At 33.9% G+C, this 25,001-nt stretch overlaps 1 long non-coding RNA gene across 2 annotated transcripts in view; it reads right to left on the reverse strand.

Moving 5' to 3' along the window:
• Positions 1 to 1,671: 1,671 nt before the first annotated feature.
• Positions 1,672 to 25,001, reverse strand: part of LOC103550948 (uncharacterized) — a 35,706-nt gene continuing 12,376 nt past the window's right edge. Inside the window, exons 2-8 of one of the 2 annotated variants that reach the window (XR_011542991.1) lie at positions 20,834 to 20,957; positions 19,198 to 19,275; positions 18,754 to 18,859; positions 17,704 to 17,756; positions 11,699 to 11,784; positions 6,545 to 6,663; positions 1,881 to 5,907 (exon numbers count right to left, since the gene is read on the reverse strand). This is a non-coding gene — a long non-coding RNA (uncharacterized lncRNA). The other variant, XR_544907.2, reaches the window with a different exon arrangement.

Raw genomic sequence — 25,001 nt, forward strand, 5'->3', positions numbered from 1 at the left:
CACCAAACAACAGCAGAATACACATTCTTCTCAAGTGCATATGGAACATTCTCCAGAATAAACCATATATTAAGCTTTTAAGGAAGTCTTTATAAATTGAAAAGTATTGAAATCATAAAAAGTATGTTCTTCTTCCAAAATGGAATAAAATTAGAGGTCAATATCAGAAGGAAATTTGGGAAATCCAAAATCCCTAAATAAAAATGGATCAAAGAAGATTTCACAAGAGACATTAAAAAATACTTTGAGGTTAATGAAAATGAAAACACAACATAGGTAAACTTATGTGATAGAGCTGAGACAAGGATTAAAGAAATTTATAGATGCAAATTCCTTTATTAAACAGAAGAAAGATTTCACATCAATAACGTAATCTTCCATCATAGGAAACTAACAAAAGAAGAGTAAACCAAATCAAAAGAAAGTAGAAGGAAGGAAATAATAAAGATTAGAGCAGAAATAAATGAAATAAAGAATAGAAGAAAATGATAGTGAGAATCAATAAAACCAAAAATTAGTTGCTTGAAAAGTTCAACACAATAGGCAAACTTTCAGTAAGATTGATTAAGAAAAAAAGAAAGATTCAGATTATTAAAATTAGAAAAGAAAGTGGAAATTGTTACTGACCTTATAGAAATAAAAAGGATTGAAAAGAATAATATGAACAATTATATAACAAATTAGATAACCTAGATGAAATGGAAAAATTTATAGAGAAATAGAAACTATCAAAACCAATTAAAGAAGAAATAGAAAATGTGACTAGATCTCTCACAAGCATAGACATTGAATTAGTACTCAAAATTTTCCTAAAACTAAAGACCTGGACCACATGGATTCACTGTTTATGTCTACCAAACATTTAAAGAAATATTAACACAAATTCTTCATAAATTAGAAGAGGAGGAGTTTCTTCCCAGACATACTATGAAGCCAATATTACACTGATGTTGAAACTAGATAAAGATATCACAAGCACACTAGAGATCAATTTCCCTTATGAATGCCTATATTAAAAATGAAAAATCTCAAATCAGTAACCTAATTTGCCACTTTTAGAAACTAAAAAAGAGTAAAAGTCTTCAACAAAATACTAGTAAACTGAATCCAGGAGCACATAAAAATGATTATGAACCATGACTAAGTGGTATCTATCCCAAGAATGCAAGGTTGGTTCATCATATGAAAATCTATCAATGTAATCCACCATATTAATGGAATAAAGGGCAAAAATCATGGAATCATCTCAATAGATTCAGAAAATGACAAAATGCCTCATAATTTAGTGATAAAAAACACTTGGAAAATTAGATATAGGAGGAAACATCATCAACCTATTAAGGGCTAACTATGACAAACCTTTAGCTAAATGTAATGGTGAAAGCTGAAAGTTTTCTCCCAAAGATCAGACAATGATGCCTACTGTCACCCTAAGAACAGAAAACAATGTTCACTCTCACCACTTCTATTCAACACTGCACTGTAAGTTCTAGCTAGTGCGATTAGCCAAAAAAAATGTTTTGGAAAACAAGAAGTAAAACTCACTCTAATTGCAGATGACATGATCTTTTATATAAAAAATTATAAGTAGTACAGACACCCCCCCCCCCATACAACCTGCTAGAACTAATAAAAAATGTCAATAAGGAGGCAGGATAAAATATCAACATATAAAAATTAATAATATTTTTATACACAAGCAATGAACAATCTGAAAATGAAATTAGGAAAAGAATTCCATTTATAATAACATCAAAAAATAACAAATTTAGGAATAAATTTAACAAAAGAAATGCAAGACTTCTGTAAGTGAAAAATACAAAATATCATTGAAAGAAATTATTGAAGACATAAATAACTGGAAAGTTATCCCATGATCATTGATCAGAATACTTTATATTATTGCAATGTAAATATTATCCAAGTTGATCTACAGATTCAATGCATTCCTTCTAAATATTCTAGCTGCCTATTTGCATAAATTGACAAGCTGATCCTAAAATTCATTTGAAAATGTAAGAGATGCCTAATGAATGAAACACTCTTGAAAAAAAGAACAAATTTTAATAATTCACATTTCCCAATTTCAAAACTTAGGCAAAGTTTCAGTAATCACTACTCTATGGTACTTGAATAAGGATACACATATATCTCATTAGAATAGAATTGAGTCAGCAATAAACCCACACATTTATGGCCAATCAATTTTGAAGAAGGATGCTAAAAGCATAAAATGGGAAAAGAACAGTCTTTTCAAAAAAAATCATGCTGGGAAAACTGTATATCCACATACAAAAGAATGAAGCTGAACTTTTACCTCTCACCATACCGAAGTTAACTCAAAATGGATTAAAAACTTAAACACAGGAGCAAAAAAGTAAAAATTTTAGGGAAAATACCCATAGGTATAAATCTTTGTTTTCTTGCTTTAGGCAATAACAGCTATGACACCTAAAGCACAAGCAGCCAAAGAAAAATCAATTGGACTTCATAAAAATTGAAAACTTTTGTGCTTCAAAAGATATCAAGTAAATGAAGTGATAACCCACAGATTGGGAGAAAATATTTGCCTATCATATATTATAAATGTGTAGTGTTCAGAATATATAAAGACTTTTGTAACTCTACAATAAAAAACAAATAAGCCAATTTTTAAACGGACAAAGTTTTTGAATCTATATTTCTCAAAAAGGACTTACAAAAGGCCAATGAAAAGATGCCATTAGCCATTAGAGGAATACAAATCAAAACCACAATAAGATAACAATTTACATCCAATAGGATGACTATAATAAAAAAGACAGACAGTAACAAGTGTTATCAAGGATGTGGAGAAACGGGAACTCGTGCATTGCTGTTGGGATTATAAAGTTTTGCAGTTCCTTTAGAAAACAATTCGACAGTTCCTCAGAAAGTTCTCATGTGAGCCAACAATTCCACTCCTAGGTATATAATCTAGAAAACTGAAAACATATGTTCACACAGCTTATCCACAGGTATTCATGGCATTATTCATAATAACCAAAATGTAGAAATAACCCAAATGGCCACCAACTGATGAACAGATAACCAGTGTTCTATATGCACACAATGGAATTTTATTCAGCTATAAAAGGGAATGAAGTACTGATACATGAGACAACCTAGACGGACCTTGAAAACATTATGACAAGTGAAAGAAGCCAGTCCCAAAGACAACGTATTTTATGATTCCATCTAGATGAAATATCCAGAATAGTTAAATCCCTAAAGACAGAAAGTAGATTAGTGATTTCCAGAAGCAGGGGATGCAGGAGCAACGGGGAGTGGCTGCTCACTGGTACAAGGTAATAAAAATATTCAGGAATCAGACAGTGGCGATGGTTGTGCAACAATATAGTAAATCCCACCAAATTGTAATTTAAAAGGATGAATTTGATGGTATGTGAATTAATCTCAATAAAAAAAGAAAGTTTATAGCCTTTAACTCTTTTTTTTTTTTTTTGTATCTTATCAATCACATCAGCATCCCCTTATGGGATGCCCAGAACTATCTACGATGTGCCAGCCATATGCTAGCTATGAGATTCACAAAGACACAGTTCCTGAAGTCAAGAAGCTGACATCTCAGTAGAGACAATAGAAACGTAACCAAAAAACCCAACACCATGAAGCAGAATAGACGACGCAGTGCATAAGACCATTGTCAGCGGAGTCGGACTTTCTGGATTCAAAAACCAGCTTACCTATTTTCTGCATGTGATCTTAAGCCAAGTAACCTTTACAAACTTCCACTTTTTCCCTAGAGAAATTGAATGATAGCACCTGTCTCATTTGATGCTGTGAGTATTAAATGAGCGTTTGAATGAAAAGATCTGATATAATGCCTGGCTTATAGCGTAAACACTAAATAAATAGTAGCCATTATCAGTATGCTAGACATGTGTTCCAATTGTTATGGGGGCTTAAAGAAGGAAATACATAACTCTTTCAACAATCCAGGCAAGCTTTCAAGTGTGAAGTTGAATTTGAAGGATTAGTAATATTTAATAAGCAAAATAATTGAGAAATGGCATCATAACACACAGGAAAGAGCAGGTCTTGTGAGCAAGCAGCTCTTGGCCCCAATTTCCCTTCATCAGTTCTTAGACAAATGCCATTCTGTGATGAACATTTAACTTTCCCCAACAAAATTAGAAAATTAGGAAAAAGGAGATGGTATTGAATTTAAAAAGCTCCTTTTGTGTACATTATAGAACTGACCTTTATTCTCATATTAATCATATTCCAATTTTAGTAGGTTTTAAAATATTCAACATATTATTAAACAAAAGAGAGAGCAAATGGTAGCATTGTTTTTAACCCTAACAAGTAAAAATCTATTTGTTCTCTTTTGATTACTATCATTTATTTACTGTTTTGCTTGTTTCACATTTTACTGCTAAATGAAATCAGAGGGTCTGGTAACCACTGCTCAGAGTGGGATTAAATGAGTTTAGAAGGGTAGGCAGAGTTAGGCTGTGAAGATCCTTACATATCATATTAAGATCAGACTTGATTTTGGAGGTGATATGAGGAAAACATGGGAGAAAGTTAACAAGATTGTGACATAATCAGAATAAATAGTAGCCATTAATAAACATTATGTCAATAATTGAAAGAACCCATAAACTTCTTCCTCAGTAATTTACAATTTCAAATTAACAGGTTGGGGGCAGGATATACTGTACAAAAAAGTCAAAGGGCTTGAATTAGAGAACATACATGTACACGGATGTACGTGGGCTCCTTAAGAAACAAACAAGACAAAACAAATACACATTTAAACTAAAATATTTGTTAGTGTCTCCCTGTAGACAAAGATTAGTAACCATGGAAAAATGGAATATAACTCCAACAAAATGAAATAAATTGTTATATTTTTATGTGACACACTTTATCCTTTGTCCAAAGAAAAGCTTGTTTTATGAATTAATACAAAACATCTTAAAAATAAAATATTTTAAAAGAAGTCAAATTATTCATTACAGCTTTTTCCTAAATTGCATAATTCTTTATGTTTGTACATTAAATTCTTTGATATATCTCTCTTTGAATAAAGATATGTCTCTCTTTTAATTGACCATACAGCGGCTGGTTTTACACAATTCACCAATTTCACATTCAAAAGTATTATATAGTGCCCTTTGTTCTTGGAGAAACAATAAAAGATAAAGTTATAATTATTATGCATAACCTTCATAGTTGCAAAAATATTATCTTATTTTTGTCTGAGTTCAATGGAAGATAACATTAAATTTAGCATAGTCTATTACATAGATCTCAGTAGTAAAAGTTTTGCCAATGCTGAGCCATATTTATAGTCTCCATAATTTGAGAGAATATTTGTATTGTTTCTTTATGTAAATTTTGGAACAATTTGTAGGTGTTAGTGTTGCCACAGCACATCATTCATTCGCATCCATTTATTTCAATGCGTATAATTGACTTAATTTGGATACTTTTTTATTTGCTATCCTAGGTCCCTACTATAACCCATTAGATGAAATCACTTTTGGAGTTGATTTCAGTCTTCATAATGCATTGCACTATAATGATATGCACAATGTAATTATGATATTTTGATAACGAAGTAGTCAAAGAATGAAAAAATCTCTTCTGAGAGGCTTGATTCTTCTACATCAAATGATGGAAGAGCTGGTTGAAGACATTTAGCTCCACTTGGCTTAAAAAGCGATAAAGTTTGGGGGCTGGCCCCGTGGCTGAGTGGTTAAGTTCGCGTGCTCCACTGCAGGCGGCCCAGTGTTTCGTTAGTTCGAATCCTGGGCGCGGACATGGCACTGCTCATCAAACCACGCTGAGGCAGCATCCCACATACCACAACTAGAAGAACCCACAACGAAGAATACACAACTATGTACCGGGGGGCTTTGGGGAGAAAAAGGAAAAAATAAAATCTTTAAAAAAAAAAGTGATAAAGTTTGAAATATACTTTTTATAAAATATAACGTCTCAATCTGATATATTTTATTCCAATTTTTAAAATTTTCTTCTGACAATTTGCCTTCAAAGCACGAACATTTATTTCCTAAGCACTTACCATTGTTGAGAAATGAGAGGCCGTATATTGGAAAGGAGATAGTGTCAGAATTAAATTAGAGAAATAAAACTACTAGAGATGATGCAGGATAAGAGATTTACTATAGGGCTTCAAATTTATACATTTTTGGTAGCTGGTAAGATAGTCTTGGTCTGCTGTTTCATCTCCACCTACCCCCGAGCCTAAAGGCACAGGACAGGTGGTGAGGTTTGAAAGATGGACAAGTAGAGAAGAGCAATGACAACTGAGACCTGTGTCTATATCTCATGGGAGCCCATATTGGCCTCTTCTCATCTCCAAGCCTCCAGTCTCACTGCCATGGTTGACTTGTAGAAGAAGCTATCACTCTACCAACTAATCAAACTTGTACTTGGCTCAGAACTGAGATGTTGACAGCAGATTTCCAGCAGGAGCTGGAGACCTGGGCTGGACTGCTGCCCACGCCAACGACGTGAGTCAACAAACCTGTAGAAACTTTGATGAGCTGCAGAAGAGCCAGACTTGATCAAGTTTCCCAGAGTGAACACAACTACGGCTTTATTTTCACCTTCCAAATCTCACACAGATATATCTTGTGGCCAAATCTAAGCAAAAACATAAGAGGGAAAAATTCTGGGAAATGTAGTTAAGCTTAGCCAAGTCAACAAATTCTAAAGCCACCACAGTCCACCCCTTGTCAGCTAGGCACCCGATCAAACACATCTCGTTTAACCACACTTTACTTCCCAATAAAGACAAAAGCAAGCTTATGCTTCTGCCTAATATTATGCATCTATCCTGCATACAACCAAAAAGCATGCTAACTTTCTCCTCATAAAAGGAACTTTTACTTTAAAAGTGTTCTTTTATTCATTTTTCATTAATGCTCATTCTTCTGGCTGAGTCACAGTCTCTTTTTTATATCATATAACTGAAATATTGAGCTATTAAATTAGCTAGTATTTACAAATATGATGTCAGATAGTAGGAGAATGAGAGGTAGAAAAAATAATTGGTTAAAAATGTATAAATATAGTCATAAAAATTAGGAAGAAATACATATAACTGTTACAATTCTGATTACTGCAAGTAGCAATATGATTGTAGCTAATACATGTCTAACTTCTTCCTAGATCCATTTCATGTCTCCTTTGCCCTCAGCTGGTCTAAGTTCCTTGCCTATTGGGTGACTCAAACTGTTAACACTGTCTGAATTGAGTTGTAGCTCTCCATTGACTTGATCCACAAGATTTGGGACTACTAAGAGGTATTCCAGGGAATCTTCTGAGTTCCAGACATAATTCTCTTTTCATTCACATTATATAGTAGTAATCCAAGTTCGTTCTGAAATTCAAGATCACTTACCTCAACCAACACAAACTCACTACTTTGCCTGATAACTCATCGGCATCCGGAACCCAAAAGAGACAGGGGGCTACCTCAACTTCCAGTTTAAAGTAACCCATTGTATCTACCTTGGTGGAAACATTCTATCTTTGAAAACGAAAACTACTAGATTAGAAAAGTCCAAATTTGTGGGAATAGGAAACAAAATTTTGTTAGGGGATCAATAGCGGTAATATTGATAAAAGCTACTCACATTAACACCATCAATTACTGAACTCTTGAATATTAGCTTAGAAAAAAGCCAGTATATACATTATGTACTATTAAGAAAATTGCCCCAACCCAATGTATGACACTGTGAGATTTGATTTCTTTATATAAATTATGGGAGCGGTAGTCAGTAAGTATTATTCTTACTTTGATTAAAGAGTAGTATAGTTTGAAATTCACACTCTTTCTTCAGATTTGCTTGCCTAACTGTGCTATTGTGTTTCAATTTCAATTCTGTAATTGTCATCCTGTCACTGTTCCACTGAAGTCTGAAGTTTTATTACCTAAGTAATGTTGCTTATTAAGAAATGAGAGGTAGTATACTGGAATGGAAACAGCATGGGTTGTGAAAATAAATAACCTGGGTTTACATCTTGGCCTTGTCATGTCCTAGGAATGATCTTCAGGGACTTAGTTAATGTCTATCACTCTAAGCCTTCTCATCTTTAAATCAGTATGATAACTTAACAGTGTTTTGTGAGAATTGGATAAAATACATACAGATCAGATAATAATAGACACATAATAAACATTAGTATTCTAATTGCATTTTTTAAATAGTGAGATGCAAATTCTTCCATAAATTAAGCAGGTTAAAATATTATAAGGGAATGGAAAAATCATAAAATCAAATAATTTTCTTCAAAATGCATCCTAGAAATTGCATTTTGCTGTTTGTTCTGCATAACAAATACTGGAACGATGTATTTGCATTTGTTTTGACATATCTCTGTTGATCACAGGAAGCATTCAATTGCATGTATTTAAATAATTGTTATAAAAGATTAATATTTTATTACATACATACCATATGCATCATATAATACTATGTATACATTATATACGTATTATATCATATGGGATTTGATTTCTCTATAATCTGACAGAAATTCATGTTACCACAGGGGAAAGGGGGAGAACGGAGGGCAAAAGGGGTGATTAAGCTCACATGTGAGGGGATGGACTATAATTAGTTTTTGGGTGGTGAATATGATGTAATCTACACAGAATTCGAAATATATTATGATGTAGATCCTAAAATAAACAAATAAATGAAAAAAAAAAAGTAGAGCTTTTAGAAAGAGGTCAAGCCAAAGAGTCTATCAACTCACGTATCCCATGTTGTGTTTGATAGTTTATTTTCCATCGTTTAGTCTGAATCTAAACTGTTTAGTCAAATCCTTAAGCAACTTTTTAAATAGAATCAATGAATTTATAGTGAATTAAAGAAAACTACATTATTTATGTAATCTCTGATAAAACTGGCTGCCTAACTGTGCCCAAAGCATGACTTTTTTTTTAAGATATGGTAAAATCCGTACACCAGAATTTGGTCAAGATTGACAATGAGTGTTTTGAATTTTTCATTCTTTTTTATTTTAATTTCAAAGCATCTTAAGTCACTCATGAAAACATAGCCCACAATATCTACTTTCATTAAGTATGCATGTGCTCTGATCTTATTTATATTCCAATATGTAGTTAAAACATGCCATTATGAGTTCCTAAAACAAATTTTTCTCTTTATACTAAGCGTTCAAATTGCTTCCTTCTTTATTCTAAGGGGTCGTATTATGGGAAAACACCTGTTTGCTCTATTCTACGTTAATATTCATAAGAATTAAGGACTGAAATCATCAACCCTTCCAATAGTTCTAGTTGTAAATTGATGGAAGATAAAAGAAGTTATGACAGTAATTATGTAAATGAATGTAGAAAATTAGCTTGCCACTGTACTCATTTCAGAAATAATTTTAAAAGCAAGAGGCAAACAAAGGAGTTAGAGATGAGCTAGTTCAAAAACACAACACTGTCATTGACATGAATGGCTTCCATTCATTTGATCATCACAGAGACAATACTTATCTTTATTTTTTAAAATTGTTACTGATTTATGTATTTGTTTTCTGTACTGTATGCTCATTGAGTTAAAATGTAAGCTTCTCAAGAATTGCTGGGTTGAAACATAAAATATTTGAAAAAGTTAAACCTTTCATGTATAATGGGAAAGTAACCCACTTACTTAAGAATAAATAATTGCTTGAAAAACAAAGATTTCTGCAAATGAAACAAAAACCTGATAATAAATAGAGTTTACTTTTTCTATTAAATTTTACTATATGCTGTAATATTTTCCAATGTATTCTTGTCCATTTTGAAGAAATCAATTCTTATTTAATGTCATGCGTTCAGATCTTAGGAATTCTGAAAATAAACTACACATGACAGGCACAGGAACCGTAAGTGCTGAATAGTTGAGTGTGATGTGCAGGAGACAGCACGGTGCAAATGTGAAATCTTTTCAGACAATAAATCTATGAAGAGTAAGTGTAACTGTTCCTCCATCCCTCTATCAACAGCTTCACCGTCAACAATAAATGGTTGTTTGAAATCTGCCTTTAACACGACAATGCATTAAGGATTTTGGATTCTATGAGGAACGAAGAAAACAATTCTTGTTCCTTCAAGAGCCTTACAATCTACAGAAAATAAACAAATAAAATATTAACACAGTTGAGTAAAGTAAATGCTCCAGGTATTAAGAGACGAGAGTGATTATCAATGGAAGACCCAAGGGGTAGAAATACAAAGAAGGTGGTTTGTGAAAGATAATGCTAAAAACTGCTTGATAAATATTAATTATGTGCTAGTCATTCCCTTTATAAACATGTTCTCATTTAATCTCACAACACCATTATGGAATAGCTAGTGTTGTTTTCCCAGCTAAACAGATGGCGAAAATGGCGCAAAAGTCAAACTTCTCAGTTACATCACTATTAAAGTTCCACAACCTGTATTTTCCCCACTTTGAGATTTAAACTGAATAAAAGGTAGGAGAAGCAAGACCCTGAAGCTAGGGAGGAAAAAAAGAGACAATTATAAGGAAGCATAAATACATATACAAAGCCCTACCACACTATGGAGCACATTTCTAAAATAATTATTTCTAATATTACCTTCTGATTATGAATGAATAAAGATGATTTTGTTTTTTCTAGATTTTGCATATAAAAAAGGATAAAGTTTGGTCACTGGTTTCTAGAAACTGAGATTCTCTAGCAACAATATGTATTTATATTTCTACCTATTTCTAATTATTGATAAGATCCTGAACCAGTAAATATTCTCCTGGACACTGCGGCAAATATTTCAAATCTCTCAGATCCAGGTTACAGCTCTGTGGACAGAGCATCACAGCCCAAGAAGAAAATCAGAAAAAGCTCCAAAATCATATAATTTTTACAGTCTTCATTTTTCAGTTTTACCTGGAGCTGCAGAGCTACACTTGAATAACTTTTATTTAAACTGTATATTTAGTATTTTTTGGAAAAGTCTATTTGAATAGTTCCAAATAGAAAAATAGCTTATCTACGTTTTTAAGATTTAGATTCTCCTTGAAAACAGAATCTTTTTAAACTAGTCAGTTTCTAGCTTTGTACATAAATTGGAAAATTCTTTAGATGCATTTCAAATTCCTTGCAAAGTAATATTTGGAATTAATAAAAGGTTATTGAATGTTTATGCATAACATTTTTATATAACATAACATTTATAATAATAAGCTAGGTAGTCATTTTAATTTTGTAATATATAACATTATATCAGAATATTTTATGAATATATGACCAGAATTCTGGGGAAAAAAAATAGAATCTGGAAATTAACAGGAAACAAAAAAGGTACTGAGTTATGCAGATACCTTAACTGGAAAAAAAATATAAAGTGTAATAATAAAATATAAAACATTAGAAATTAGATGAAATTTACATAGAACTTATAAATTTGGCAATTGTAAGAAAGGTAATATAAATGTATACATAAATGCAAAGCTTGGCTCTGGTATACTAGTAAACCAGCTCTCTGGAAAAAAATCCTGCTTTAAAGCATTTGCCAATTTTCATAGTGTAAATACTCCTACCATAGTCAATTTCAAGCTACCAGCATAATCTCACTGAACAAAGAATTGGGAAGAAATGCTAACAATCTGGTTTCATGATCCAGTGGGAGCCCACTCCAGCATACCTTGCTCTTCTTCCATCTCCCATGAGAAGCTCCCTTCAAGCACAGATTGAATTTTGTATCTTTTGTGTGTCTGATATATATGCAACCTACAAGACAATGACCATAACATGGTTAAATGGAAAAGCCTGAGCTGCCAAGGTAATGTTTACATAACAAGTATTGTAGCGTCCACATTCAGTCCCATCCTGAACCACATTCAGCTCTGATCCCAAGTTACTGCTCTTCCCAAGGACAGTGAAACAAAACACCCCTTTTCTGGCTGCAGGAGTACAATACAAATGGTCCGATGATATGGAGCAAAGTACCCAGCCTGGAGTGTCATCTTGCATTATCAGAGAAAATACTCCCTGGGGGTATTATATTATAAGTAGAGAAGACAGTGTTTTGCAGCAATAACTGGAGTGAAGAAGAAACACTTCCTTAGTTGTACAAGTGATTAAGTCTGCTGCTTAAAATCGGGTTTTTTGAATAAATATTTGAGTAGAAAATGAATAATAAGATTTCTGATACAAGAGAGCACCATTCAATGTAGCATAGTATGGTTCAAGAACTGCACAGGACACACAGCAGAGTGTTGGAACACGGTTAAGACAAGAAGAAAAATGCAAGCCACAGGAGAACACAGTCTTTGAAATATTCCCCAATGACAAAGTAATACGGAAACTTTACTGAATGTCACTTTTTGTCTGTGTTCTTTATAAATTGTGATTGTTAGCTATAAAGTCCATACCACTCTCATCACATGACATGCCTTTTCCAGGAAATACCATATATTAAAACCTGGGAAAACTAAATCCAACCTAACTACTTTCATCAACATTCTTGAACCAGAGTGGACGAAACCAGTCTCAGCAGCATTTCCTTACAGACTTTTGCTAAAACGGGACTGGTCTTCACTCGGGTGAACTAAATGTATTGATGCCTGCGCGTGAGTCATTTGCTTTCAAAATTCAGTGTTTGTTAATTTCAGCCAGGAAAATGCTATTTGGGTATAGCAAGAGTTAACAAGAAGCTGGATAATCCAGGATGAGAATGTATGCATATCAAAGTGTGATGATTCATTCCTGTCAAGTACTACTAAGATCGAAAGAGAGCTGTAGAACATAAACCGAAAGGTAAATGAGCAGAGGCCATGCAGGCTTTTGTTTCTTCTCTTAAGGTTTTACTTTATCTGGCAGATCAATTGTTTTAAAACTTTTCTTTAGAAGAGCAGAGCCTGTTTGTGGTGGATAGTGTTATTTATTCCTACTCTTTCATGCCCCCATGCCCTTGCCAGCGTTTCAATACGAGTTTAGTATGCTTCTCTACTATGTGACATCATAGGCCAGTGTCATTTGAGAACATAGGATATGAGCGAACTTTGAAACATGCTTGTATTGTTTGGCCTGTCTCTGGAGCTTCTGCCTACTTCAAGAGGAGAGCGGGCCACAAACAGCCACTCATACCAGACAGAAAGACTCATGGAGGAAGCCTGGGGTACCTGCACCAAGGCCACCTCAGCCAATCCAAAGACTGAGTTAACAAGAAAGCGAATATTTGTTATTGTAAGACAGTGACATTTGGAACACATTCATTACATAGCATTATTATAGCAATCGTTGTCTAATGCTTTTTTTTCAAATATAATTTTAGCTGGGCCTAATAAGTAAAATACACAAAGCAGAATTGTTCGTTGACGGGGATGAGAAGCTCCAAGCACCGCTTGAGTCAGCTTCTCTTTCACCTGTTCCTGGTGGCCCCAGTTTGAAAAGAAACTCAATGGTTAGCTGGGAATATAAAGAGATTTCAAGTGGTGGAGCAATATGATCAGATGTCTTTGAGTGCATATGTGTGCATATTTTAAGGCCAGTCTAGCAGCAGAAGGATGACTAAAAGAGGATGAGACCAACGAGAGAGAGAGAGAGAGAGAGAGTGCTGAAGTACAAGAGAGATTCATGCTGAAGATCTGAACCAAGTAGTGGGAGAAAGAGGAAGAAATGGATTTAAGACACTTATCTGGGTAGCTGACATGACAAGATCAACTGGAAAAGCGCCTGACCCAAGTATCAATTAATACACTTAAAACAACAAAGATCTAACACTTTCACCTTACTGTGTGTCTGTTTTAAATCATTTGTCAGACAGAACAATGAAGTGACTGACTTTCTACTCTGTATCACATGGTGGCAGATGAGCTCAAATAAAACACATGACACATGAGGAAAGTTGGATAAAATGATGAAAACGTGATAAGCAGGCAACATTAATAAATTGTACACCATTTGGTTTTCCTCTTATTTAAATTTCAGTTAGAATAAGAATATGCATGATGGCGATAATGATAATTATTTCAAAATCGTGGCTTCTCTAAGTCTGGAGAAAAAACTGCCAAACCATCGGCTTGGTAGACTGAAATGAGAAACTACCACAGAATTTTTAAAAATAAAGAATTTATGGTTTTAGTTATCAGTATAGTAGGAAAGAACATGAGTTTAGGCATTAAATAAAAAGGGAGCTAAAGAGAAGATAATATACAGTTGTATAGATCCTTTGGTTTACATGGACTCTGAACAACTACCATATGAAGCAATCCGGCTCTACATGCATGTCAATCTCTCAGGAACCGTGTGAAGGTCAAGTGAGAATCCTGAGCAGTGGCCGCCATATGGAAACAATGACGGGTCAAAGAGGAATTGGAGACAAGTGCTCTCGCTCAGGAAGATCTCAGTGGAGGCCAAAGGGTGTAATCGTCTGGTTCCCTAATTTATCTTCTCATAACAGCACCTTAGATCTTGATGCTGCATCAGAGCACTAAGCATCACTTCAAGAAAGTAAGTGCTTAGCCGTGGATCACAGGGCAGGTCTGCTTTGATGCTCAGGGTTTGCAGACTGGTGAATTGGAAGCTTGAAGTTTCCACATTGAAGGAAACAACTTTGATATAAGCCTTGGGGCTGAAATATCAAGAAAGGACTTCTAAGAATCAATTGATGATAAAAGCTCTATCCCATTTTAACTTACTTTTGTGTATGTGAAAAGAATGGTACCAATTATTCTGTTTGCTAAGCTGGTTGGTTGTTCCTGGTGGCAGGATGCCTGCACTTCATAGAAAAGGGATGTTAACCTACAGATACATGTCAAATTAAACCTTTAATGTGGAGAAAAAATATCAAGAACCTTAGAACCTTCAGAAAATGTTTCCACTTAAGTGTTATTAGATGGAATAGACAGTATAAATTTTCAGCCGCTTTAGTAAATGTTAAATAATGAAGTTAGAGGTTCTGTCATATTAAATGGGATCAACTAACGCAAATAGTTGCAAGCAATGAAAATATCCAAAATGAAGCTTACTGGGCTTAAAATTCAGAAGAAAGTGAAGGAATTGGAGGTCATGAGTGAATCTGAGATCATGTAAAGGTTAGCAGTTATTGGAAATTTAGGATGTAAGATATCCTCACTGGATAAAAGAATGTCAAGAAACTAAATGACCATAATATTGGAATGATCAGATATGAACAGGTAACTCACAGAAAAAAATGTAAATATTCTTTAAACGTATGAAAAGATGTTCAGTTTCATTTAGGTTATAGAAACTAAAATTAAAACTATTACAGAGTATAAAGAGAGAGTGTTTTTACCTACAAGATTGTCAAAAGCCAAAAGACTTATCACAGTCTGTGCTGGCAAGCTATATTCTCACCCATTGTTTGCTGAAATGACAATCATTTTCTGTTAAAAAATTACATAAAAATTATAAAATGAAAGGATGCCTTTATGAACCCATGGCGATGATGTGCCATGAATTGAGGAGAATGATTAATTCAATAATGCATCTAAAGTTAAAAAAAAAATTACAGGAATATAAAAAGTGATAGCAAATTTAAATATGAAAGAAAATTTAGCATCAAACTTCTCAAATATAAATAACATATTTTTTTGACTGTTTATATGTCTTTAGCACCGTGTACAATGTATCACATAAATGATGTATTTATCTATCAAACATGTCTTAATTTCGCACTTCATCCTAGGGGCTGCACTGGGATGTGGTGAAGATGAAAGTGCATCAGTACACATCTTGCCTTCGAGCAGCTCATCATCTATTGAACAGACAGAAACTGCGCGCACAGTTTCAATCCAGAATAAGTGGCAGAATGACTCACATGTTGGTGTGAGAAAATTTGGGTCAGATAACTTTTCAATTAGAATAGAACTGAGAATTCTAAGTACTCTGGCCTACTTTTTATGGCCAATTTCTTCCTTTACTGTCCCAGAAAAATATTGCATGGCTTCTTCTCACTCCTTAATTCTCTAACACTTCCTTCCCCATCCTTAAAATGAACTGATAACCCAACTTCTTCCTTTACAGAGAAACTCAAAACCTCAAAAGTATTACATTTACTCATCTACTTGTGCCTATGCCTCTACACTCTATCCTCTTCTACACTGCTTGGAAGATTTACCCGTGCTCCTAATTATGGCCGGTTTCCATTTTTCTAGTAGATTGTATCAGTTCTTGCATTCTCAAGACATTGTTCTGGCAATTATTCTCTCTATTTCCTACATTATCATCTTTTCTGCTGTGCTGATCATTGCAATCAGGATAAACACGCACTGCTTTTGTCAAGATTACCAATGACTTCTACATATCGAAGTTTAACAGTCATGTTTGAGCTCTCATCTTACTGACTATAAGCAGCATTTAACACAGGTGATCAATTCTCTTCCCTTGAAATATTTCTTTTCACTTGGCTTCTAAAGCTCCTGACTCCCATGGATTTCTTAACGATATCACTGGCTGTTTAGTTTCTTTCCTGGTTCCTCATATCCTTGATGCTTAATATTGAAACCAACTAGGCCTCTCTTTGATTCTCTTCACTTTTCTCTTAGCATTTACTTGTTGGTCATCCCATTCCTTCTCTTGGTTTCAATACAATCTATATGCTAACAATTTCTTACTTTACATCTCCAATTCAAAATTTCACCTGAACACTTCAGTCATACACACATACACACCCAAACACATACGTGCATATGCGCACGCACACACATACGCACACACACATAGACCCATATACAACCTCTCTACTTTGGTGTCCAATAGAATCCTCATACATTACAAAACTAAAAGTGAATTTCTGATATAGTCTTCCCCAAACATAAGTTTTGGTTTTTTGTTAATTTTTATTTTTTTCGGATGTACATCGTATTTCAAATTCTGTATACATTATATCATGTTCACCACCCGAACACTAATTATAGTGCATCCCCTCACCTGTGACCCTAATCACCCTTTTTCCCTCCCCTCTCCCCCCTTCCCCAATGGTAACCACCAATCCAATCTCTAATGCTATGTGTTGTGTTTTTTTTTTGTCGTTTTTATCTTCTACTTATGAGTGAGATCATATGGTATTTGACTTTCTCCCTCTGACTTGTCTTGCTACTTTCTCACGTAAATATACATCAGACTTTCAAGGGAGAATAGTCTTTTGATATTTCCAAATGAGATTCCAAGTCTTTTCTGAATCCGCTAATTCACAAATTCTGCGATGGCAAACAATTTCTTTCCTAAAATTCAGGGAAATATAGCTAAGAGTTGAAGTAGGTCAGTCAAATTCTCAATGAGATTCATTGCCTATATAAAAATCTGTGGAAAACAGATGCTTCCTTGAATATGGCTGCTAAATTACTCTTCTGATGGTAGGATATGTGCACAGGATATGAGATTCAAATTTGTGTCACACATGTTACTACAGCTATTTATGAGCTTTCAGGGTTATTCACAAATAATGAGAATGTTAAATCCTCATATGCCCACAAGCTCCTACAGTATTAATTAAATTCTGCATAAACTTTTAACATGGATTATCAATTATAATGTTACCCATGTATGTCTTGTAGGAGCTATTAAATCTTTAATCTATCTCTAACTACTCAAATCCACAGGAATTTCTAGCTCTCTGAACTTCCAGAACAAGTAATACTTATACCACAAGTAATACTTATACCAATAAGAGTTGGCAAGTACCTCAGGCATCCTAAGACCAAGTTCCATTATTAACTCCATTCTCAGAGGAGGACCTAAATTTGGAAGAGAAAAAGGAAATTACCAAAGCAAGGCTACATGCTTTCTCTATATTTAGTTTACTTATCTTTTGACTGACCTTATTACAACTATCAATAGTAAGTAAGTAAAATAATTATAATGCCTAAAATCAGACTACCAGCCACAAGCCTAATGTTCTAATGTTTAGATATTGAGAACATAAGAATGATCGCAAAAATATCTTTTGGTTAGTCGATTATGAAAACTACTACATAGTAGAGGGTAACATATTGAGATATAACAGCTCTCAAAAAATCAGTATATAAAAGGTCAAAATTTGAAGAGTAAATTTTTGCCTGCAGATATTCTCAAATACATTAGTTCTGCTATGCACAAAACATTGAGAACAACCATCCATACCATAATCTTTCCACTTTAAAGAAATCTCTCAAGTTAAGTTTCTAGAGAAAATTTTCCAAAATCTAATGTTTACCTAAGATCTTTCTTCCCTGAGATTGCTCCACAAAAATATAGCTTAGCAGCAAATTTGGTAAAAAATAATTTTCAAAATGTAATTAAAGCAAGATAGTTCTTGAAGCACGATATAGTGAATATAAGAGATCACGTATAAAGATAATTTAATAGTAGCACAACACTAACAAGATGAATTAATCTGCATATTTATTTCATTCTGGAAACCAAATTATATGTAACAATGAGAAAACAATGACTCAAATTGACTTAAGCATTGTTGGCAAAGAAAAAACACTACTCAGGATAAAATTTTAAATAGAAACTCACTGTACATAAAAACAAATGATAGGACATAGATATAAACGTACATTTTTTTTTTCCAACAATCACAGGCAAGAGAAGAACTAATTGAAAACCAATAAATTAAGTACAGTGCAGCAAGCGGTCTCTAGCGAACTCGGTCTATACATCAATAGGTCATTCTCAGTTAATTAAGTGAAGGCATAATCAGCTTAATTTATGTAGTTCACGGAAGTTAATGATATCATGGTACAGTACCTGACGTTTGGCCTGTCCATATAACTTGTTTTATGCATTCGGTTCATTCCGTTGTTCCTCAGAATGGGCACTTTATTTCTGTAGCTCACTTTCAATGCCTGTGTTCCTGCAGAAAATGGGAAATTTAACAATAAAAAAATTAAGATAAAACATCACTTAACAAAAAGTTATTTTTAAAATGACCTGATGTTTCAGCGAATTATTTTGCACTCCATAAAGAAACCGTAGCAATGAGGAGAAGTTTTCTGAAGTCAAAGCAAATATTAAAATAAGATTGGTATAAATGTACATGACATGCAAGTATAGATATTAAAAAGATGAGCCACTGAAGAAATTTTTAAAATATTGTGCAATCGTAAAATACATAAGCGTGAACTTGAAAGATGTAAGAATTATTTGATATATTTGTAAGGTGTGCTACATTTCAACACTAGATTTTTATACCTGCTGGTGGACTATCTTCTTTCTCAGCGAGAGAGTTTCTTTCCACTGTCTCTGTAGCTCATCTTCTCTTCTCTGAAGCTGCAAGTTTACACACAAAGACAAACCACAATGTCAACCAATTGGACCTCACTTAAGGAACCTGGGAGATCGATGTGTAAAGCAAAGAATGAACAGGACCCTATTTCTGAAGTACGTTGCTCAAACTGCTCTTTCATTAAAAGACGCTCTTTCTTATTGATTTTGGCTTAAGTAATGAGAAAGCTTATCCAAAAATCTTTAGCATTTGGGCTCAAGTTAAGGAAATCAATACAGTCATTTCCCATTTGAACTGCATATGTGAGTTTTATGTACGAGAGACAAGACAAAGCCAAATTCAGATAAATCAATAGCATTGTCAATAGAACATGAAACTGACAAATAGCGTTTTTCAGCAATTAAAGTGAGCTGTAAACATACAAAGACTAATCAATTACAATGTTTTGCCATTAACAGTTTTTAATTGGTACAAAAGTTATGTGTGAATGTGACTCCCCAGAAATGAAGAGTAGAGAACAGACTTCAGCATCCTTTCACTAATGAGGTGAAGCATGGCCATTTCACTGATGTTTTTATGAACACACAGAAAACTTTACAACTGCCAAAACAAATGAAGACTTTAATTAGGCAGATAGTATTTGAATATCAAATAATCTATGTAAATCAGTGAAGTACTTTATGAACACAGTCAAGGTGCACATACTGCATCCTTTCTTTTGGAATATACTCTTTGAAACACTGTTTTAAATTTTTAAAGAGTTTATAACATATTTTTGTATCTCTTAATTGAACAAAATTAAAATAGTTTTTATTTAAGCTGAAATAATGGGATCATTCTTAAATTTGAAAATTGAAAGCCAAAGTATCGCATTTCTTCTATGGTTGTATTCTTAAGAAATACAAAACTTTCTTTAAAAAATATTTCGCTTATAGATAAGGGATTCTAGCATTTATTCAAATGACTTTTAAGAGTGTTTTGTATCAGTGATAACCTGTAATAAAATACTGAGCCATTATGGTCTGCCATTACTCTGAAATATTCATGAAAATTGCAGTACAGATAGCCAAATATAATTCATAATACGCTAAGATAGGCGTATCATTAAAATGCAGATAAAACCTTTGTTTTTAATAAAAAATGATATAACAAAAGTAAAAGGTTAATTGAAAAGCAAAATAAACTACCGAATTTAGTAAGGCACATTACCTAGATTAACAGAAATCAATGAAATCATTAAAACAATTAATAACTTAGAGCTCCATTCAGACTAAGATAAACTCTGTGGCTATTAGAATGCGGACACAAGGCTACAGAGACATATCTATTCCGACTGGGCAATTTCCTCTCCTCTGTAACAGTTCAGTAATATATGCAGCTGGCATTATACGGTCACCCATTTCTTCTTGTGAGACAAGAGATCGTTCATGCTCTTTGCTATCTATGCTAAGTGAATCATAAGAACCACAGTCCTTACAGAAGAGAATGTATTTCCCCCCAGTGTTCAGGATATAAAATGGGCCATTAAAGCATCAATGATATTAATCAGAGCCTCATAATTGTTCAGCCTGTCCCCTGGATAGCAAATGTTCAGAGTTCTACCCATGCTCCAGTCATAAACAGGGACGCATTTACAGCAAAGGCAGGCACAGCTATCTTCCTAGTGGTGATGAGGTACACCTAAAGCCATCCTGTGCTTCTCTGAAGATCACATCCTGGAAAGAAACTGAAAATAAGCAAACATAACTTTATGAGTTACATGAACATAACAAAAGTTATAATTATAAATGCTCCCTTTTTGCCCAATACACTAAAAAATAAATAAATAAAAGTGAAACTCTAGAAACAGAAGTGTAAGATAATGTTATGAAACAGAAAAGGATGCTTGAGTTTTAACCCTATTCCCAAGCTTCAGCCTTGATCTAAAGGAAGTTCCTGTCTTAGTCCTACAAAAGAAAAGAAGACAGATGACATTTTAAACCAACGCTTTATTGCCACCACCCTCAAATGCCAAGACTCAATGATTACATACTATTTTGGTCTTTTTTTATTCAGACTAAAACCAAGAATATACTGGTGCTCCCCAATAGCATTATAACCCTAGAATACAAATTTGAATACAAATACAAAGATGAAAATACAGTCTTTGTGAGACGAAAATATTTGTATTTAATAAGGTAAAAATCTGATCATATCAAAGTAAAGCAAATTTAAGTCATTACTTTAATCTGTAAGGGAATGCAACTTATCAGTAAATGTTTAAGAAATAACATGCAAGCAACCAAAAACTGAAATCTTAAGTTTTTGAAAGGGATTCTGATGAATGATCCTACAGAAGAATGTTCTATATAAACATGTAAGAAAGTACATAAACAATTTATAAAATATCAATAAACTGAGTAGCAAATAGTATATTAAAATAAAAAAATGTTCATTCTTAATCCTATATTCTAAGGAAAGGTATATCCAAGTTTAAAGAATGCATGATTCATGTAGAAAATTCATATTAGACAAAATCGTACAAAAACAACAGATGCAAATATAATGAATAGTTATAACATCCTAAAACTGAATTGCAGTGGGCTCTGGAGGAAGATCAATCTTGGTTTGACATTGCAGCTCTGCCATTTGCTAGCTGTGGTAATTTAGGGCATATTTTTACTTCTCTCTGAGAGTTTCTTTATCTGTAAAAAGTGGAGAAAATAATAGAACATTCTCAAGGGGTTGTTGTGAAGATTAGATCAGACGATATGTGTTGTACTTCGCACAATGCCTCACACATATTAGGCCTGTGCTAAATACTTCATGACCAAATGAATTAATTACTTTATTAATTAACAGTCTTACTATAATACAGAATTTGAATAAAATGCTGAAATTTCAAAATATATTGCTAGTCAAGTAATTTGTATGTAAATGTAATTGAGAAAACTGTTTATTGTATCTGCAAAAAAGATTTCTGGAACAACTCTACTAATAAGGATTCCAATTGTTACGGAGTCATTCACTCAACAAACTCATATTGAATACCATGTCACACCAGGCATGGGATTTTTAACCCTACATTTAGTAGAACTTTTTAAATGACACTCATTAGCAGACGCTCATTTCACATATGACTGAGATGATAAAGCAAGTACTAGAGGCAATGACAAGATAATACTTTGCCAAGCACCGTTACCCTAAAACATGAAATCGAGTGACAGGTCTCTCTCCTCGCTAGCTAGGGCTCACCAGAAGCTGAATACAAGAAGAATCGGTCTCAATTTTCACTTCCAAGAAAAGGTACATGCCCATAAGCCAGCCTCTAAAATCAAATTGAGCGTCTTCATCTACAGAATGCAGCAAATACTACCTGCCTTTCTCTCTTCCTGGAATTTTGGGTGAGAATTCAAGAGATACAACATATAAAGCCTATGACCTCTAAAGAACTACACCAATATATGTTGTTGCTCTTATTATTTTCAAGAGGAAATATAAGCAGCATTCCATGTTTCTATTCCTCAGCTAGTCCAAGTAATTTACAAATTACTGAACAACTTCAATTGTTTCTGTCTTCCCCAGCTTCATAACATTGTTGCTGCCTCCATCTGCTTCCTAAACCTACTCTTGCTTCAAGTCTTAGCTCAGACAGGCCTTCTCTAAAGCCTTCTTTTTACTTTCTCCATCCCACTCACTATTGATTGAAGTTCCATCTCTGTGTGCTCCTAAAACCCCCTGTTTTCTCTCTACGAGAGCACTTCCTCTATTAGGTCATTGCCTTTTTACTTGTCCCCTTATATTGCTCCACTGGAAGTTCCTGGGGATGGGAACAATATCTTGCCTGTTTTTTGCATACCTGACATGACAAGTACTTCAGCAAATGTTGCCTGGATTGGTAAATGAATTCATAAAATGTTTGGGAATAAATTTTTTTAGAGCTTATGCTACAGACTACACACTCTGCCAAGCACTTTATACAAAATTATCTCATTTTATTCTCAAAAAAGAATACTCTACGATAAGCAGGATTAGTATTCCCATATTATGGATGTGGAAATATATGAGAGATTAGGTTCAGCCCCAATCACGCAGATGGTAAATGGTAGGTCTAAGATTCCAAGATCTCTCAACCATTGTATTAACCATCTCAGTCCAGTGGAATTCTCATTTTCACAGGTTCGAAAACTGTATTATACCAATTTTCCAGGAGAGATCAGGTCCTGGTTTATGTATGCAAGGTAACTGATCTTAGACCAAAGCATATAACAGAGTACAAATTTATTAATTTCTAATAGAATATACAAATGCTAAGTAGGCCAAAATATTTTTTTCTGTATTTCATGATCTCACCTTTAAAAAAGCTACATAAGATATCATATTTGTTTGTTCTTTCAACAAATATCATTGACCACCCATTAGATAGAAGATATTGAAGACAAGGCAATAAACTAGATGGAGAAAAAAAGCCATACTTTTGTGGAGTTTATATTCTAGCGAATTCTTATTTGGCACCATGTGCCAAGCACTGCGCACTTTACTTTTATTGACTTACATAATCTTTCTAACAACTCTATGAATTTGTTACTACTGTTACCTCAATTCTACAGATATGTACACTGAGGCAAAGAGAGGGTAAGTAACTAGTTCAAGGTTAAAGATTTTAAGAGCTGCACTCACAGCTTGAACAAGGCTCTCTGTACAAGGAACTTGCAGTCCAGGCAAGAGAGCTGTGTGTCAGTGGATCCTGTCACTCAGCCTCATGGGATGTTACGAATTGTGCTACAGAACCCTGGATGCCGTGAGCACCCAGGGCACCAGCTCTTTTCCTCAGGCCCTCTTGTTCCCTGAGGAATGCTACAGATGCTCTGATACAGACCTGCTTTCCAGTCTTCCTTTGTATTCATCCATCAGAAGCCCCATTACCTCATGCCTCGTAGGTGTAATACGATTAAGTCCGTTACATTCCCTTCATATGAATTGCTGGTTGCAATTAAGAGACAGCCCACTTACACTCATTTCCCAGAGCACAAGATCCATTTTATGCTTTGTTTTTTAAAATTTAGATTGTTCTCAACGTTATACCTTAGGGCTATAAGTGCTTCTAGTCTTTGACTACAGCTTTTGCAAAAACTAGAACTGGAAATAAGCTTTTACATTTCTAAATCATTCCTGTTTTGAGAGGTCAGCAGCACATTATTAGTACATGGTTTCAGCAAGGACATAAAAACCTTTTCTTTATAGACTTTTATTGAGTAATATTTTAAATGTAATATCTATTATATAAATATTACATAATTATTTATATTTTATTATCTATAATATATTTCAATAGTATGTCACCAGATATGTGATTGGTGCATTCCACAATAACATAACGCTGTCTTTATTTTCAGCTCTCCCCAAAACTATGCCTCCTACACAGTAGCAGACAAGTTGTATCTGAATTGAAAGTTTAAATCTAAAATAGCAGTAGCATTAAAAATTGGCTATAAACAAAAATTGATTAAAGATTTCTCCTTTGAAAAATTCTCTCAATATGAGCTTCTATTTCTTTTCTTTTCTGGTTGCTCCTGTGTCTCTTCTCTTCTTTTTTTCTTAACAGATGCCAGTCCCATTCCGTTTCCTTCTCAGTACTCCACCAACACTTCCTCTCAATTCTAGCTTAATCTCCTATCTTCTTTCCCATTAACCTTTAATATACACACTTGCTATCTCCTCTTTACTTCCTATCTGGCCCATTCATCTCTCATTTCTTTCCTAATATAATAGATGTGAGAAAGGAAGCTCG

This window comes from Equus przewalskii, chromosome 8, assembly GCF_037783145.1.
Source record: "Equus przewalskii isolate Varuska chromosome 8, EquPr2, whole genome shotgun sequence".
Lineage (NCBI taxonomy): Eukaryota > Metazoa > Chordata > Mammalia > Perissodactyla > Equidae > Equus > Equus przewalskii.